Here is a 19,651-nt window from a genome sequence, read left to right on the forward strand (position 1 = left end):
TGTGCGTCTATGTATAGAAGGGTATGTGTTTGTACTGCCGAGGACGTCTATATGTGCATGTGTTTGTACTGCCGAGGACGTCTATATGTGCATGTGTTTGTACTGCCGAGGACGTCTATATGTGCATGTGTCTGTACTGCGGGGGACATCTATATGTGCATGTGTCTGTACTGCGGAGGACCTCTATATGTGCATGTGTCTGTACTGCGGGGGACGTCTATATGTGCATGTGTCTGTACTGCGGGGGAGGTCTATATGTGCATGTGTCTGTACTGCGGGGGACGTCTATATGTGCATGTGTCTGAACTGCGGGGGACGTCTATATGTCCATGTGTCTGTACTACAGGGAACGTCTATATGTGCATGTGTCTGTACTGCGGGGGAGGTCTACATGTGCATGTGTCTGTACTGCGGGGGACATCTATATGTGCATGTGTCTGTACTGCGGGGGACGTCTATATGTGCATGTGTCTGTACTGCGGGGGACGTCTATATGTGCATGTGTCTGTACTGCGGGGGACGTCTATATGTGCATGTGTCTGTACTGCGGGGGACGTCTATATGTGCATGTGTCTGTACTGCGGGGGATGTCTATATGTGCATGTGTCTGTACTGCGGGGGACGTATATATGTGCATGTGCCTGTACTGCGGGAACGTCTATATGTGTATGTGTTTGTTCTGCGGAGGAAGTCTATATGTGCATGTGTCTGTACTGCGGGGGACGTCTATATGTCCATGTGTCTGTACTGCGGGGGACGTCTATATGTGCATGTGTCTGTACTGCGGAGGGCGTCTATATGTGCATGTGTCTGTACTGCGGGGGACGTATAAATGTGCATGTGTCTGTACTGCGGGGGACATCTATATGTGCATGTGTGTGTACTGCGGAGGACATCTATATGTGCATGTGTGTGTACTGCAGAGAACGTCTATATGTGCATGTGTCTGTACTGCGGGGGACGTCTATATGTGCATGTGTCTGTACTGCGGGGGACGTCTATATGTGCATGTGTCTGTACTGCGGGGGACGTCTATATGTGCATGTGTCTGTACTGCGGGGGACGTATATATGTGCATGTGTCTGTACTGCGGGGGACGTATATATGTGCATGTGCCTGTACTGCGGGAACGTCTATATGTGTATGTGTTTGTTCTGCGGAGGACGTCTATATGTGCATGTGTCTGTACTGCGGGGGACGTCTATATGTCCATGTGTCTGTACTGCGGGGGACGTCTATATGTGCATGTGTCTGTACTGCGGAGGGCGTCTATATGTGCATGTGTCTGTACTGCGGGGGACGTATAAATGTGCATGTGTCTGTACTGCGGGGGACATCTATATGTGCATGTGTGTGTACTGCGGAGGACATCTATATGTGCATGTGTGTGTACTGCAGAGAACGTCTATATGTGCATGTGTCTGTACTGCGGGGGACGTCTATATGTGCATGTGTCTGTACTGCGGGGGACGTCTATATGTGCATGTGTCTGTACTGCGGGGGACGTCTATATGTGCATGTGTCTGTACTGCGGGGGACGTATATATGTGCATGTGTCTGTACTGCGGGGGACGTATATATGTGCATGTGCCTGTACTGCGGGAACGTCTATATGTGTATGTGTTTGTTCTGCGGAGGACGTCTATATGTGCATGTGTCTGTACTGCAGGGGACGTCTATATGTGCATGTGTCTGTACTGCGGGGGATGTCTATATGTGCATGTGTCTGTACTGCGGGGGACGTCTATATGTCCATGTGTCTGTACTGCGGGGGACGTATAAATGTGCATGTGTCTGTACTGCGGGGGACATCTATATGTGCATGTGTGTGTACTGCGGAGGACATCTATATGTGCATGTGTGTGTACTGCAGAGAACGTCTATATGTGCATGTGTCTGTACTGCGGGGTACGTCTATATGTGCATGTGTCTGTACTGCGGGGGAAGTCTATATGTGCATGTGTCTGTACTGCGGGGGACGTCTATATGTGCATGTGTCTGTACTGCGGGGGAAGTCTATATGTGCATGTGTCTGTACTGCGGGGGACGTCTATATGTGCATGTGTCTGTACTGCGGGGGACGTCTATATGTGCATGTGTCTGTACTGCGGGGGACGTCTATATGTGCATGTGTCTGTACTGCGGGGGAGGTCTATATGTGCGGGGGAGGTCTACATGTTTTTGCAGGTCCTGCAGAAAGAAGAAAGAAGAGGATACCGGCTGCGCGATCAAGTGGATGAGGTGAGGTTTTTTTTATTTTTAACCCCTCAATGGCCATTTTATTTAGCATTCTGTCTTAAGAATGCTATTATTTTCTGTTATAACCATGTTATAATGGAAAATAATAAAATCGCCCGAACACCGAACCCGAACTTCAGTGAAAAAGTCTGGGTTCGGGTCCAGGTACCCAAACTTGCAAAGTTCGTTATGAACCCTAACTGCAGTTCGGGTTCACTCAACCCTATCAATGAGCCCCCCATGTCCATGTATCTGTGAGTATGTATATGGAAATGAGGTGATTTGTATTTGTGCAGAAATATATTTTCGAATTTGTGTCTATATGAATAATTATATGTATATCTATCATCTATCTATCTATCTATTTATCTATCTATCTATTATCTATCTATCATCTATCTATCTATCTATCTATTATCTATCTATATATCTCCTATCTATCTATCTATCTATCTATCTATCTATCATTATCTATCTATCTATTATCTATCTATCTATTATCTATCATATATCTATCTATTTCTCGATCTATCTATCTATCTATCTATCTATCTATCTATCTATCTATCTATCTATCTATCTATCTATTATCTATCTATATATCTCCTATCTATCTATCTATCTATCTATCTATCTATCTATCATTATCTATCTATCTATTATCTATCTATCTATTATCTATCATATATCTATCTATTTCTCGATCTATCTATCTATCTATCTATCTATCTATCTATCTATCATCTATCTATCTATTATCTATCTATTATCTATCTATCTATCTATCTATCTATCTATCTATCTATCTATCTATCTATCTCATATCTATCTATCTATCTATCTCATATCTATCTACACTATCTATTATCTATCTATTATCTATCTATTATCTATCTATTATCTATCTATCCATCTATCTATCTATCTATCTATCTATCTATCTATTATCTATCTATCTATTATCTATCTATCTATTATCTATCTATCTATCTCATATCTATCTATCTATCTATTATCTATCTATCTATCTATCTATCCATCTATCTATCTATCTATCTATCTATCTAAGCCCTGGGGGTCCTCTTTCCTTCTGTTACATTCTTTCTCTGTGTCTGTATCTCTCATTCTTTTACATATATTGCACTACAGGATATGTTGGCGCCATGGAAATAAGGAACATTTCTTAAGGTGCATTTAGACGCACCAATTATCGGACGAATTATCGGGAACAGCGGTTCCTGCAGACGGTTGTCCCTGACAATCTGCCCGTCTAAATGTGCCGCCGATCACCGGATGAACATGAGAAACGCTTCTTCATCAGGTGATCCTGTCGCTCGTGCAGACACCACCGATCATGGCTTCTGGGCAGCGGATCGTCCGGTCTAAACATTGATCTGCTGCTCAGAAACCATTATTCTGTATGGGGACGAGCGATCACAATAGACCCCTCCGTCCTTGTACTGTGAGGGAGATCGCTGCATGTAAATGTGTCTCCTCCACCGACCGTTGGCCGCTGCATCGCCCCGTGTAAACCCAGCGTTATTCTTTCTGCTTCCTGGAAGGATATTCGGCCTCCAGGCTTCTGCTGCCTCCTTGTAATGTGAGCAACAGTTTGCAGAGAGCGAGTGTCTGGAGCGGCCTGAGCAGGATCGGTTGCCCTGGTAACCCTGGCGGGGTTTGGATCCTGTCCAGTCTGCCTGGGCGGCTCAGCCAATGGCAGCGCCTGTTTTTCTAATCTGATTGATGTGTTTATTCATAGACTCTCAGCCTCGATGTGCCTCCAGGCCTCTCAGCCATAGAGCTTCATTCACAAAAATTCCACAAAGGGTCACATGGAACTAAAGGGGTGGAAAAGAAGCCAAAGTTACCAGAGCTATGAGAGAGGAGGAGGGAAGAGGAAAGGAAACATTTACTTAAAGGAAATGCGTGCGGCTGATACATTGTTACAATAATATCATTGCATTCTATCTTTTATTAGGCTTCTTATTTCTATAAAGTCGCAGAGGTTCACAGCAGGAGATGCTGGGGTACTGGTAGGGGGAAGCTGTAGGAGATGCACAGGCATGGGGGCCCGCTCCCTGCCACTTCATAGAGAGTCAGGGGGCAGTTAGATAGGTTGCACTAGGGCCCAGGTGCAGGAACATTTGTCTCTGGATCCTGGATTCAAAACCACACAAAATGAGATGGTATTTGTATGTTGTGTCCTGAGCTTGTCGAAGGTCTCCCCAAGACTCTCACACTCCAAAAATCTACTGATAGGTTAATTGGCCCTGATGTGAATTTAGATTTAGTTTGTGAGCCCCTGGGTCGGGAAATGATGGAAGTGATTAAAGGGTTATTCCATTTTATCGCTGGTATATGCAATTAGTTTGTGAACGGTGATGATTAGGGAAGAGCGAATCGACTTCGGATGAAACATCTGAAGTCGATTCGCATAAAACTTCTCTCCAATACTGTACGGAGCATTAGGCTATATTGGCTCTGATAAGCCGAAGTTATTGCTTCGCGAAGTCTCGTAATAATTTCATAATTTAATTTGTACTGTAAAAAAACATTTCCCGAACTGAAGTTATTACGAGACTTCGCGAAGCAATAACTTCAGCTCATCGGAGCCAATACATTCTCCTGCTCCGTACAGTATGGGAACAAAGTTTTATGTGAATTGACTTTGGATGTTTCATCCAAATTCCATTCGCTCATCCCTAGTGGTGATCCCACCTTAGGGTCCCAACAGATTAGGATAATTGTTGCAATGGGGGCCCGTTTCCCTCTCCACCAGGCAGGCACAGGCATCGTGTGACACCCTGGCTCTTCTGTCCCAACGGTCCAGGTCTGCTTGCTCTCACGCTGCAGCCAGTCCGACCACCAGAGTCCCATGTGTCTTCTGACACTGAACGTATGTCCTAGTCACCTCCAGCCAATGTCTGGTCACTGGCTGAGCCATAAATCATCTAGCTTGCTAGTTCCTAGTGAATGTGTGCTGTTCTGTTTGTCTGTCAGTGTACAGACTTTTGCCTGTTTGCTGATTCTGACCCTCTGCTGCCTGATCTGACCTTAGGCTGCTTACTGTATTGACCATTTGCTTCCTGCCCTGACCTCTGACTAATTTCACGGTATGAACTCTGCCTGCTCTGACCTCTGCCTGTTAACTGACCACAAGCATTGCCTGACCCCCTCGGTGCTTCACACCGGTATCTCTGATCCTGTGGGTCAGCTGTCAACCGCACCGGGACTATTCAAAGAGGTAACGGCCTGGTGGCTCACCTGCAGCAAAGTCCAGATTCCTGTGTAGGAGTTAAAGGCTAAATACCAGGGGACTGCCAGAATAACACCCTTAGGTCTAGCCCTAAGTCAAACCATTTTTGTTGGTACAGTAGTTCCATACCCACTGCCCGTCACTGCAAGCTCAGGCCATGGAGCCCACTGGCCCAACACTGATGGGCCTATAAGAATTATTCCAAGAATTAGCTTAACAGTGGGACCATCAGGCGCAATTACTGTCCTATATGCACAATATATCTGCCTGTCTGGACACCCTTCCCCTTCCACAGAGACTTTGAGGAACCTGGAGGTATTTTTTCTACTCTTTTCTATTGCAACTTCATCAGGGCAACCTTACAATTGACCAATACACCATTCAGTTCTGCACCCTCGCTTCTGAGTTGGCCTGGAGCAATGAAGTTCTAGTAGCAGAATTCTGGGAGGCTCTGTCAAGTTACATTATGGACAAATTGTTGGGTCAAGATGTGCTGATTACATTGATCTTCCTGGCCACTCACATTTATCTTTGGTTCCAGGTGTAACAGCGGTTGCTGTCCGCCAATGTACCCCTGCTTACCACCACAGTCCCGGGGTCCGTGATTGGCGGTGATCCGCTGCCGATGTTTCCCCATTCACCACTGCAGGCCTGGGCTCTGTGCTTGCAGGCCTTATCCATCCTGGAATCCGCTCCACGATTTACTTCCAGCCCTGGCCACAGCATGCTTGCTGCTTGTTCCCTGTAGCACTTCCTTAAGTGCCGGCACTCGTCACTTCCTGTGATTTATGGGTTTAGCACATGTGACCGTGCTGACCAATCATAGCCCTCCTGCACCTTTATAAGTGGTCCATCCCCATTCCCATATGCCTGAGCGTCAAAGGTCCTTGTGTCCTGTAGAGGTTGCTGTTATCTGTGCTTGTGTTCCTGTATATATGACCCGTGCTTGTTTCTGGACTCTACTACCTGTTTGATCCCTGCCTGCTTGCCATGACTCTCCTGTTGCAGACACGGATTGCCTGACCTGTACCTGTGCTGCCTGCCCTGACCTATTGCTTGTTTGACTTCACCTCTGCCTCATCCTTCGGTCCGGCACTGTTGCTCCTGTTAGGACCTGGCCTGCTAATTACGACTGTACCTCTGGAACCATGCTCTGGTACCTCCTGGTCTGTCTGGACCAGCTGCCTTGTGTGCCAATCCTCCTCAAGAGGTAGTGACCTGGTGTTCTCCTCGGAAAAGTCTATGCCCACCATCAGGGGTACTGTGAAGAACAAGGGGTTAGACAAAGTTAATAGGAGGTTGGTCACATGGCACAGTGGGTTCACACCCGCTGGTTCATGACAGTATGTTTAAACACCTGGGAAGTGGGCTGGACCACTTATTAAGGTGCAGGAGGACTAGGATTGGTCATCACGGTTACGTGCTAAACCCATAAATCACAGGTGACACGCGCCGACCGTTAACGAAGTGCTTGAGGGAACAATCTAAATGCATGCTGTGGCCAGGGCTGGAAGGAAACGTGGACCGGCTCACGGTGGAGACTGACGACAGCACGAAGGGGAGGTTTTCAGCGACGACCCTAGGAGTGTCGTGTCTGTAGGATCGAGTTCTGGAGTGGACCAGGAAATAAAAAATAGCATCAAGAACCTGCTCAAGGAACTGTAAGTGCGGCTTTGCCGCGTCACATTGCACCACACTGTTGAAGTGGCATTTGGACATACAATAAGTACAGTTACATTGCGGTGTACGGGCTGCAAGCTAATGCATAGCCCTAAGGGACTCATACGCTGACACCTTCCTATCTCACTGGCTGCTCATAGGGTGTTATATGCTGTGAGCTGGAGTAAAGATTAAAGTTACAAGAGACAGACATCATTTCCCTGTGAATTACAAATAGAATTGCGCAATACTTAGGGTGCACCCCAACGAGGAACTCGTCCAGGAACATACAAGTGCAGCTAGGCTGCTTAATGGACTTTGGGGAAAACATCGCATTTACCAGTTTATTGTTAGACAGTGTTACAGTTACTGTTGGTTTATTCTGTTACCAATCTGTTTTATATATTCTCAGCTTCTTGTTCTCTACATTGTTCATTAAACTCAACTGCTGGGAAAGAACCGATGTCTGTGTCTGTGTGGCATGGTGTACCCTCTGTACCTGTGGGCCCAGCCCTCGGCCTTCTTTCAATTGTACAGCCTTTATGTACTCTAACAGTACCACAAAACCTGAAACAGTTACCTGCAGCTTATTTTAGTTTTGTCAATGTCTTTGGAAAAACAGGCCGAGACCCTGCTTCCCCATCATCCCTATGGTTGTCCAATACTACACCTCCACATAGCTGTATTTAACCTCTACCTCAGCCAGAAACAAAAGCCATATTAGACTGCATTAAACAAAACCTCAAGAGGTGGTTTATACTGTATGCACATGTTCATCTCTTCAGATTGGGTCACTCCGATCGTACGTTGATTACCTTTACATAAATAAAATAACTGTGAACAAATACCCACTACCATTGATTCTAAAACTTTTTGACAGGTTTTATGGCACCAGGACAACCTGTTCCGAATCCAAGAAGGAGATCAGTGGAAAGCTGGTTTTAATACCCATGATGGCCATTACAAGTATTTGGTCATGCCCTTTGGCCTCAGCAACGCTCCAGCGGTTTTCCAAGACTTTGTGAATGACATCTTTCGAGATCTCCTTTATGTCTGTGTTGTCATATACCTAGATGACATTGTGATTTTCTTGCCAGACTTCGTCTTCCATCGCAAACTTGTTCTCACTGCACTCCAGCATCTTAGGGAAGACAGAGACTATGCAAAATTTCTTATAAAAAGGATCCTGAAAATTTTTCTTCTGTGTTAAACTGGCCGTGACCTACTGGTTTCCATGCAATCCAACGTTTTTTGGCCATTGCAAACCATTACAGGTAGCTCATTCCCCACTTCACCTTATCTGCACCAATCTCTGTTCTGATCTGCAAGGGGATGAATGCCAAGACGTTGACATCTGAGGCAGAATCGGTCTTCCAGACCCTTAAATGGGCCCTTTCTTCTGCATCTGCCCTTGACCATCCTGTCTCAAAGCAATTCTTCTTGGAAGTGGATGATGTCTCTGTGGGAGCAGGAGCTGTTCTGACTCAGAAGGCTACCTCCAGCAAGATGGTCACATGTGGCTTCTTTTCCAAGGATTTTTCTGCAGCATAGCGGAATTACACTATCGGAGACAAAGAGTTATTGGCCATTAAGCTGGCTCTGGAAGAGTGGCATTATTATCTGGAGGGTGCTAATCATCCTATTATCATAAGAACTTGACTTCTCTCCGGTCTGCTCAATGACTCAATCCTTATCAAGCACAATGATCCTTGTTTTCTGCTCGTTTTAACTTCTTGTTGTAGTTCCATTCTGTAGACAAGAACATTAAGGTGGATGCACAGTCCTGGTCCTTTGATCCAGTTGACCTGGAGGAGGAAGCCACAGCACAGTATCGATCCTGCCAATAGAGTGCCAGTATCTCCTGTCTGATTGAAAGACATCCAGCCCTGTAAAGCATTTGTTCCTTTGGCCAACAGGAAGCAGGTCCTGTATTGAAGTCATCTCTCCAAGATCTCTGGCTACTGTTGCCAATGCAAAACAGTCAACCTGATAGCCTGATATTATTGGTGGCCTATTATTTCTGAAGACAATCTGTACTACGTCTTTGCCCATACCACTTGTGCCCTGAACAAGACTCCTAAATAGAACCCTGCTGGATTCCTTCTTCCTTTGCCCATGCCCAAGGTCCAGTGGCAGCATATTGTCATGGACTTCAAAACCAATTTGCTCTCTTTCTCTGGCTGTATGGTTATCTGGGTGGTAGTGGATTGTTTTTCAAAGATGGCCCACTTTGTACCCATGCATGGTCTGCCCTCTGCCAGCCTTTTAGTTAAATAAATAGAGCAAATGTTCTGCCTTCATGGATTCTCTCTGCAGCTTTTGTCTGATAGGGAGTTCAGTGTACGCCCAAGTTCTAGAGAGCGGTCTGTAACCAATAGACAAGTGGAATCAACCAGATCCTGACCAATTATGGCACTTCACTAGAGATGAGCAAAGTATAAAAAAATTCCATTCAGCTGCTTCACCGAAAGTTACAAACAAATCCGCTTTGTGACAAATTAGTTTGTCACGAAGCGCATTTCTTTGTAATTAGTGGGTGCAATGACAGGGAGCGGCGATTGCGCCGCCCCCGTCATTGTACCCCTCAGATGTATTGAATAATTTGCATTGATTTACACAAATCCAGTAGATACAATGTAACTCTCACTGATGACACATTTATATTGTCATCATACACTTTTTTGCATGTCTTACGAAGTTGATTAGAAGATCTCAGAAGATGTCTCCAGATACCCTGGGCCAGACCGCGGTAGTAAATTATAATATGTTCCCTTGCATAACTGTTATTGGAGATGATATGTTACTTGTTGGGGAACTGGACAAATAACCCAAGTAATGTTCTCTGTGACAAGTGGAAGAGGTTGTCATGATCTGATGGCATCACCAAGGCTGTCTTTACACCAATGGCCCAGAAGGTCCATGGAAAACCATAATATTGATGGGATAGACCTTTGTTATAGGGAATTTCTGTGGAGACACTTCCTGTTTATGTTCACACCTCAGCTAGAGGGCCATTGATGGTCACAGGAACCCTTTTGTGATTTCCCCAGTCACTAATAATAGAGGAAATTTACATAAGATCAGATCTGCAATTCTGTCCATGTGAACTTACCTTTAGGGTTTAGCTACATGGCGTTTTTAGATGTGACACGTGTCCCGTGCCCAAATGTCACAGTGTAGCAGGTAAGCCATAGTAATGCGAATTCACGTGTCACTGTCACAGAAAACGTGCAAATTGGTCTTCAACCCCCTTCATTCCTATGGCTGCACTGCTACACTGTGATACTTGGGCGCCCAGAAGTCCTGAGTCTGTGACCCAGCAGCTTCAAAGAAGAAGCTAAATAATTATTATGTAGAGAGAGCAATCTTCTGATTCCTGTGGAAGTGTCCACAGAGTTTGAAAGGTTTGACTGCATCGGTCCATGAGTTGCAAGTGCTGAAAAAAATGGGGATGAGATGCAGTACCACACACAAGGCGTGACACCGTTTCTAGAAGGAAGCAGACATGTTTTTGTTACCATATACAACTCCTTTAAGGACCCTACAGTGTCCTGTGAAGTAACCTATGTAGTATACCTTAAGGCGTAGTAGCAATATTGTGACATCACTGTGTTTATTATCCCTGTACTGTGACATCCCTGTGTTTATTATCTATGTACTGTGACATCACTGTGTGTATTATCCCTGCACTGTGACATCACTGTGTTTATTATCTCTGTACTGTGACATCACTGTGTTTATTATCCCTGTACTGTGACATCACTGTGTTTATTATCCCTGTACTGTGACATCACTGTGTTTATTATCCCTGTACTGTGACATCACTGTGTGTATTATCCCTGTACTGTGACATCATTGTATGTATTATCCCTGTACTGTGACATCACTGTGTGTATTATCCCTGTACTGTGACATCACTGTGTTTTTATTATCTTTGTACTGTGACATCACTGTGTTTTTATTATCTTTGTACTGTGACATCACTCTGTTTATTATCCCTGTACTGTGACATCACTGTGTGTATTATCTCTGTACTGTGACATCACTGTGTTTATTATCTCTGTACTGTGACATCACTGTGTGCATTATCCCTGTACTGTGACATCACTGTGTTTATTATCTCTCTATTGTGACATCACTGTGTTTATTATCTCTGTACTGTGACATCCCTGTGTTTATTATCTCTGTACTGTGACATCACTGTGTTTATTATCTCTGTACTGTGACATCACTGTGTGTATTATCCTAATTCATTAAGAAGACCAAAATAATTGCAATTCAACACATTCTGAGTAGATGGAGGATGGACTCTAAAAATTATCTCCTCTGGTGGACCCAAGAAGTCAAGTTTGACACTGAGCAGGCCTCAGGTGCTGACCTAGAGGATAAGTGGCCTACCTTCTAGTAGAAGAAAGTCCCTTAATGGGGTTGTCTTAAAAATAAAAATTACTGTATTCTTTGCCCTTTAAGACGCACCTGTGTGTATTATCCCTGTACTGTGACATCACTGTGTTTATTATCCCCGTACTGTGACATCACTGTGTGTATTATCTCTCTATTGCGACATCAATGTGTGTATTATTTCTCTATTGTGACATCACTGTGTGCATTATCTCTGTACTGTAACATCACTGTGTTTATTATCCCTGTACTGTGACATCACTGTGTTTATTATCCCTGTACTGTAACATCACTGTGTTTATTATCCCTGTACTGTGACATCACTGTGTGTATTATACCTGTACTGTGACATCACTGTGTTTATTATCTCTGTACTGTGACATCACTCTGTTTATTATCTCTGTACTGTGACATCACTGTGTTTATTATCTCTGTACTATGACATCACTATGTACATCCTCCCTGTATTGTGACATCACTGCATGCATAATCTTTCTATTGTGACATCACTGTGGTTATTATCCCTGTACTGTGACATTGCTGTGTTTATTATCTCTGTACTGTGACATCACTGTGAGCATTATCTCTGTACTGTGACATCACTCTGTTTATTATCTCTGTACTATGACATCACTATGTACATCCTCCCTGTATTGTGACATCACTGCATGCATAATCTTTCTATTGTGACATCACTGTGTGTATTATTCTAATTCATTAAGAAGACCAAAATAATTGCAATGCAACACATTCTGAGTAGATGGAGGATGGACTCTAAAAATTATCTCCTCTGGTGGACCCAAGAAGTCAAGTTTGACACTGAGCAGGCCTCAGGTGCTGACCTAGAGGATAAGTGGCCTACCTTCTAGTAGAAGAAAGTCCCTTAAAGGGGTTGTCTTAAAAATAAAAATTACTGTATTCCTCGCCCTTTAAGACGCACCTGCATATAAGAGACACCTAGGTTTTTGAGGAGGAAAATAAGAAAAAATATATTTTGAACCAAAAGATGTGCTTTTGGTGGGTTTTGAACTAATGGTGGTCTGTGGATGACACTATTATGGGGGATCTGTGGATGACACTGTTATGGAGGGGATCTGTAGATGACGCACTGTTATGGGTGATCTGTGGATGACACTGTTATGGGGGGGATCTGTAGATGACGCACTGTATGGGTGATCTGTGGATGGCACTGTTATGGGGGATCTGTGGATGACACTGTTATGGGGGATCTGTGGATGACACTGTTATGGGGGGATCTGTGGATGACACTGTTATGGGGGATCTGTGGATGACACTGTTATGGGGGGTCTGTGGATAACATTCTTATAGGGGGGATCTGTGGATGACACTGTTATGGGGGATCTGTGGATGGCAGTGCTATGTGGGGGTTCTGTAAATGACACTATTATGGGGGATCTGTGGATGACACTGTTATGGGGGGATCTGTGGATGACACTGTTATGGGGGATCTGTGGATGACACTGTTATGGGGGGTCTGTGGATAACATTCTTATAGGGGGGATCTGTGGATGACACTGTTATGGGGGGATCTGTGGATGGCAGTGCTATGTGGGGGTTCTGTAAATGACACTATTATGGGGGATCTGTGGATGACACTGTTATGGGGGGATCTGTGGATGGCACTGCTATGGGGGATCTGTGGATGACACATATATAGCATCTTTCTAGAAGGAAGTAGCCATGTTTTTGTAACCTTATACAACTCCTTTAAGGACCCTACAGTGTCCTGTGTAGTATCCTATGTAGTATATCTTAAAGCGTAGAATCAATATTGTGAGATTACTGACGCACCTGCCCATAAGACGCACCTAGGTTTTTGAGGAGGAAAATAAGAAAAAAAAATATTTTTAACCAAAAGGTGTGCTTTTGGTGAGTTTTTAACTAATGGTGGTCTGTGGATGACACTATTATGGGGGATCTGTGGATGACACTGTTATGGAGGGGATTTGTGAATGGCACTGTTATGGGGGATCTGTGGATGACACTGTTATGGGGGGAATCTGTGGATGACGCTGTTATTGGGGGAATCTGTGGATGACACTGTTATGGGGGATCTGTGGATGACACACTGTTATGGGGGATATGTGGATGACACTGTTATGGGGGATCTGTGGATGACACTGTTATGGGGGGTCTGTGGATAACACTCTTATAGGGGGGATCTGTGGATGACACTATTATGGGGGATCTGTGGATGACACTGTTATGGAGGGGATCTGTGGATGGCACTGTTATGGGGGATGTGTGAATGACACTGCTATAGGGGGATCTGTGGATGACACATATATAGCATCTTATGCTATATATGTGTCATCCACAGATCCCCCCATAACACTCTCCTTGTGTAAATAGTGACCCCCCAATACAGGGGGTGGAGGCTGGCAACTTGTGTTGGAATCGCGGCGGGGCCCGGTGCAGTCACTGTTCTCTATTACACCGGGCCTCACTCACAGCAGTATTTATTAAGTGAAGTCATTGGTAAAGCTTTGTTAAGGTATAGCAATCCTCTGCAGAAGTAGCACACGTAGTATTCACTATGAAACTCCCGTAGCAGGCAGGCTGGCCAGCAGCGTAACGTCACTCACTCCGTCACGCGTCTGCTCCGCCTGCTTTATTCATAAAGTGGGAGGAGCATGTGCGTGAGGAAGTGAGTGACCGCCCAGCCTGCCTACTACGGGAGTTTCGTAGAGAGTACTACGTGCGCTACTGCTGGTTAACAAAGCTTTACCCATGACTTCACTTAATAAATACTGCTGTGAGCGGGGCCCGGTGTAATATAGAACAGTGACTGCACCGGGCCCCGCCGCGATTCCAACACAAGTTGCCCCTCCAGCCCCTCCTCCCTCCCCGCTGATACATTGCAGGCCGCGCTGTGCAGCATCGTGGCTGGCGATGTATCAGTGCAAAGTAAAAATGGCAGCATTCGCCCCATAAGATGCACTGCCATTTCCCCCCCAAAAGTGCGTCTTATAGGGCAAAAAATACGGTACTTTTAAACCTGTGAACAGTAGGCTACATCAACATCTACAAAGCATACTCACTAATCCTTTGTCTCACCCACTTTGATTCTGCTCCTCTCCCAGCTGCTCTCTGCTTACTTGTCCCTCTCGACACACAGGAAAGGCCAGAAGTGCCATGCGGCCGTCCACTGTGTGCCAAGACAGACCAGGAAGCAAACAGCAGCAGGGGATGCGGGCACCATTGAAAAAGAGGGAAGGTAACGAAAGTGTCTTTTTTGTTTGTACACCATTTTCCGTGATGTAAAGCTTGGGACAATGTCATGTGTTTGTTCGTATTGTAATGAGTTGCTTCACACCACCCATGGAGAAAGAGATATGGTCAGCCTAGGATCTTCCCTGTGTGGACAACTGCAAAGTTTGCCTCTATGGGATATAAGTCCTTGTCAGGACATGTCTTGCAAGGCTCGGCAATGCTGGCTGCACTATAGATAAATTCAATGTTAGGTTGAAGGCACCCAACTAGAAGTGACTGGGCCCCACAGCAAATTTTTTAATGGGGCCCCTTCACAGCAACTTCTTTGCAACCTTCTCCTCCTGTGCAATCCTCACTCCTGTGGCTAGTCAAGATCACTCTCTCAGATGACGCCCGGCAGCCTCTCCGTTTGTTTCCTACAGTGTCAGTGTATACAATGTCATTTTTAATACTGTTGAGGGGGCACTGACAATAAAATCTTTTAGTCCTCCTCCTGGGTGAGCCCCTTTTGAGTTTGAGCCCCAAGGCATGAACTTCCCCTGCTTTCCCTATAGCTACGCCCCTGAAGGCATCATATCACCACGGAGAACTATCTTGAAAAAACCCAATGTGGCCTCCCGTGTTGTCCCACTGCTCCCTCTGTCCCCTCGCCCTTTTTTCGTTCTTTGCGAAATTGAGGGTTGGAATACAGTAAGCACATCCTTAAATTGTTATTGTGAAGAACGGAAGCCCAAAGGAGCATGGGACTTCCTTTCACAAGCCTCCATGGCATTGGTCTGAAACCAGGAGGAGGTCTAGATCTACAGTGCTGCCCATAATTATTCATACCCCTGGCAAATTTTGACTTAAAGTTACTTTTATTCAACCAGCAAGTAATTTTTTGACGGGAAATGACATAGGTGTCTCCCAAAAGATAAGAAGACGATGTACAAGAGGCATTATTGTGTAAAAAAAAAACATTTATCAGCTTTTATTTACATTTGGCACTATAAGGACATATATACAGGGAGCACTATGAGGACATATATACAGGGGGCACTATGAGGACATATATACAGGGGACACTATGAGGACATATATACAGGGAGCACTATGAGGACATATATACAGGGAGCACTATGAGGACATATATACAGGGGACACTATGAGGACATATATACAGGGAGCACTATGAGGACATATATACAGGGAGCACTATGAGGACATATATACAGGGGACACTATGAGGACATATATACAGGGAGCACTATGAGGACATGTATATGGGGGGCACTATGAGGACATGTATATGGGGGGCACTATGAGGACATATATACAGGGAGCACTATGAGGACATATATACAGGGGACACTATGAGGACATATATACAGGGAGCACTATGAGGACATATATACAGGGAGCACTATGAGGACATATATACAGGGAGCACTATGAGGACATGTATATGGGGGGCACAATAAGGACATATATACAGGGAGTACTATGAGGACATATATACAGGGGGCACTATGAGGACATGTATACGGGGGAATTATGAAGACATGTATACGGGGGGCACTGTGAGGACATGTATACGGGGGAATTATGAGGACATGTATACGGGGCACAATGAGGACATGTATATGGAGGGCACTATAAGGACATGTATATGGGGGCACTATGAGGACATGTATATGGGGGCACTGTGAGGATATGTATACGGGGGAAATATGAGGACATGTATACGGGGGGCACTATAAGGACATATATACAGGGAGTACTATGAGGACATGTACATGGGGGGCACTATGAGGACATGTATACAGGGGGGCACTATGAGGATATGTATACAGGGGGTCACTATGAGGCCATGTATACAGGGGGGCACTATGAGGATATGTATACAGGGGGTCACTATGAGGCCATGTATACAGGGGGGCACTATGAGGACATGTATACAGGGGGTCACTATGAGGCCATGTATACAGGGGGGCACTATGAGGACATGTATACAGGGAGCACTATGAGGACATGTATAAGGGGGGACAATAAAGATTTATATACAGGGAGCATCATGAGGACATATATAAAATCAGCTCTATGGGTCCATATGTATACTGTGGGCTATCTGGGGGTTATTATAGATACTGAAGGCACAGTGCCATTACATGTTCAGGGGGCACTACAGAGGGGGCGTTATATATACTGAAGCCACTGTAGGGGGGGCATATACTGAGGACATTGCAGGGGTTGGCCTGTGAAATTAATAAATTTTTAATGGCCATAAAATGATGCAACACGGATGCAAAACGGACAGAAAATGGATGCACACACTGATGCACTATGGTCATGCAAAACTGACAGTGTATCCATTTTTAATGCCCATTTTTTTCTGTCCAAGCCTAGACCAATGGTCTTCAACATGTCTGATCTCCACCTTTACAGCCGGTGCCCCCTCCAGCTTGTACAAGCACAGTAGCACCCTCTAAGTCCATGTCAAACTGGGTGCAGCACAGAAGGTTTCACTACTTGGGAAAAGTCTCTAACACTGTATCTCTCCTATAGCTTTGGCTTGAAACTTTTGGGGCATATTGGGAGTTGTAGTTTACACACATCTGGAGAGCCACAGGTTGGAGACCACCGGTCTAGGGCTTTGAACATACCAAAGCCATTTTTTTCTGTCTAGCGTCTGTCAATAAATGTAATGGAGCAACTGAACGGCAATGTTACATACAAAGACTGATAAAGTGCTAATTTCATATCTCTTTCTGAGCTGTAGACCTCCCCCCCATCCATTCTTTCTAACTAAATCAGGAGATCAAAAGGACAGATGCCCCAGCATGCTGCGAGGAGAGAACCGGTTACACAAACGCTTAATTATATTTATTTCATTCCATCTGTGGGCAGACAGCTCCGTTCTCCTCCTCGTGACTGCCTGATGAAAGCCACAGAAAGTGTCTTAGCAATTAATATGCATATTATTGATCTTAATATGGGTTGAAGAAGTGTTAACCCCTTGGACTCAGAAACAGATGGGATGTCTCTCACTAGGGGACGACTTCCTACCGATAATAGGCTTGTTAAAGCCCCCCCTCTCTTGCACCCAGCCTAAGTGCATATAAACTCATTGACAAAATAAAAATAGGGTACCAAGAAGAATAAGTTTATTGGAGAAAACTGTAAAGCAGAAAGGAAGCTCTAGGACCCTGGGCACATGTGGAATGGATACAAGATGAGATATGGCCTCTAGCTTGGATACAAGATGAGATACGGCCTCTAGCCTGGATACATAATGAGACATATCCTCTAGTCTGAATACAAGATGAGATATGGTCTCTAGCCTGAATATAAGATGAGATACAGGCTCTAGCCTTGATACAGGATGAGATATGGCCTCTAACTTGGAAACAAGATGAGAGAAGTCCTCTAGTCTCAATACAAGATGAGATATGGCCTCTAGCCTAGGTACAAGATGAGATACGGCCTCTAGCCTGGATGCAAGATGAGATACGGCCTCTAGCCTGGATACAAGATGAGATACGGCCTCTAACCTGGATGCAAGATGAGATACGGCCTCTAGCCTGAATACAAGATGAGATATGGCCTCTAGCCTGGATACAAGATGAGATATTGCCTCTAACCTGTATACAAGATGAGATATGGCCTCTAGCCTGGATACAAGATGAGATATAGCCTCTAGCCTGGATACAAGATGAGATACATCCTCTAGTCTGAATACAAGATGAGATATGTCATCTATCCGGGAGACAAGATGAGATACGGCCTCTAGCCTGAATACAAGATGAGATATGGCCTCTAGCCTGGATACAAGATGAGATATTGCCTCTAACCTGTTTACAAGCTGAGATATGGCCTCTAGCCTGGATACAAGATGAGATATTGCCTCTAGCCTGGATACAAGATGAGATATGGCCTCTAGCCTGGATACAAGATGAGATATAGCCTCTAACCTGGATACAAGATGAGATACATCCTCTAGTCTGAATACAAGATGAGATATGTCATCTATCCGGGAGACAAGATGAGATATGGCCTCTAGCCTCGATGCAACGCAAGATACGGCCTCTAGCCTGGACATAACATGAGGCCGTATCTTGCGTTACATCCTCTAGCCTGGATACAAAATGAGATACGGCCTCTAGCCTGGCTATAAAATGAGATACATCCTCTAGCCTGGCTATAAAATGAGATACATCCTCTAGCCTGGAAACAAGATGAAATATAGTCTCTAGCCTGGATGCAAGATGAGATACGGCCTCTGTCCTGGACACAAGATGATATACAGTTGACGTTGTATGGCATCCTGATGCACATTTGCTCACAGATGTTTCAGCTAGGCCTCTAGATCCTGCAGACTCATAGGTTGCTAAAGCTGGCTTCCTAGCTCATCCCATAAATGCTGGATTGGGAATGAAGCTGATGACCGGGCAGCCAAGAAGGTGTAATCTGATGGAGATATTGCTCAGAAACCATTGCTATGTGTGGGTGAACATTATCCTGCTGAAAAATGGAAGCCCAGTTGGAAGCCTTACCTTGAGGGGAACACATGAGGCCACAGGATATCCTGCAATATCTCTGAGCTGTTAGTGTCCCTCGTACTAGGGGTGGCCAACTGTCATATGCGATGGACCCCAGATCATCACACCAGCAGTTGGGGCAGTGTGTCACTCCACAGCAAAGGCAGGATTGAAGTGCTCACCACTAGACCTCTATACTCCAACCTGACCATCATGAGATCCCAAACAGAACCTGGATTAATCGCTGAAGATGATAGGGTTCCAGTCGATAGCAGTCCAGGTTTCTCGTTCATGACATCACTGCAAATGAAGGTGATGGTGGCTGGCTGTCAATGGCAGGACATGT

This window comes from Bufo bufo, chromosome 5 (genome assembly GCF_905171765.1).
Source record: "Bufo bufo chromosome 5, aBufBuf1.1, whole genome shotgun sequence".
NCBI classification, from domain to species: Eukaryota; Metazoa; Chordata; class Amphibia; order Anura; family Bufonidae; genus Bufo; species Bufo bufo.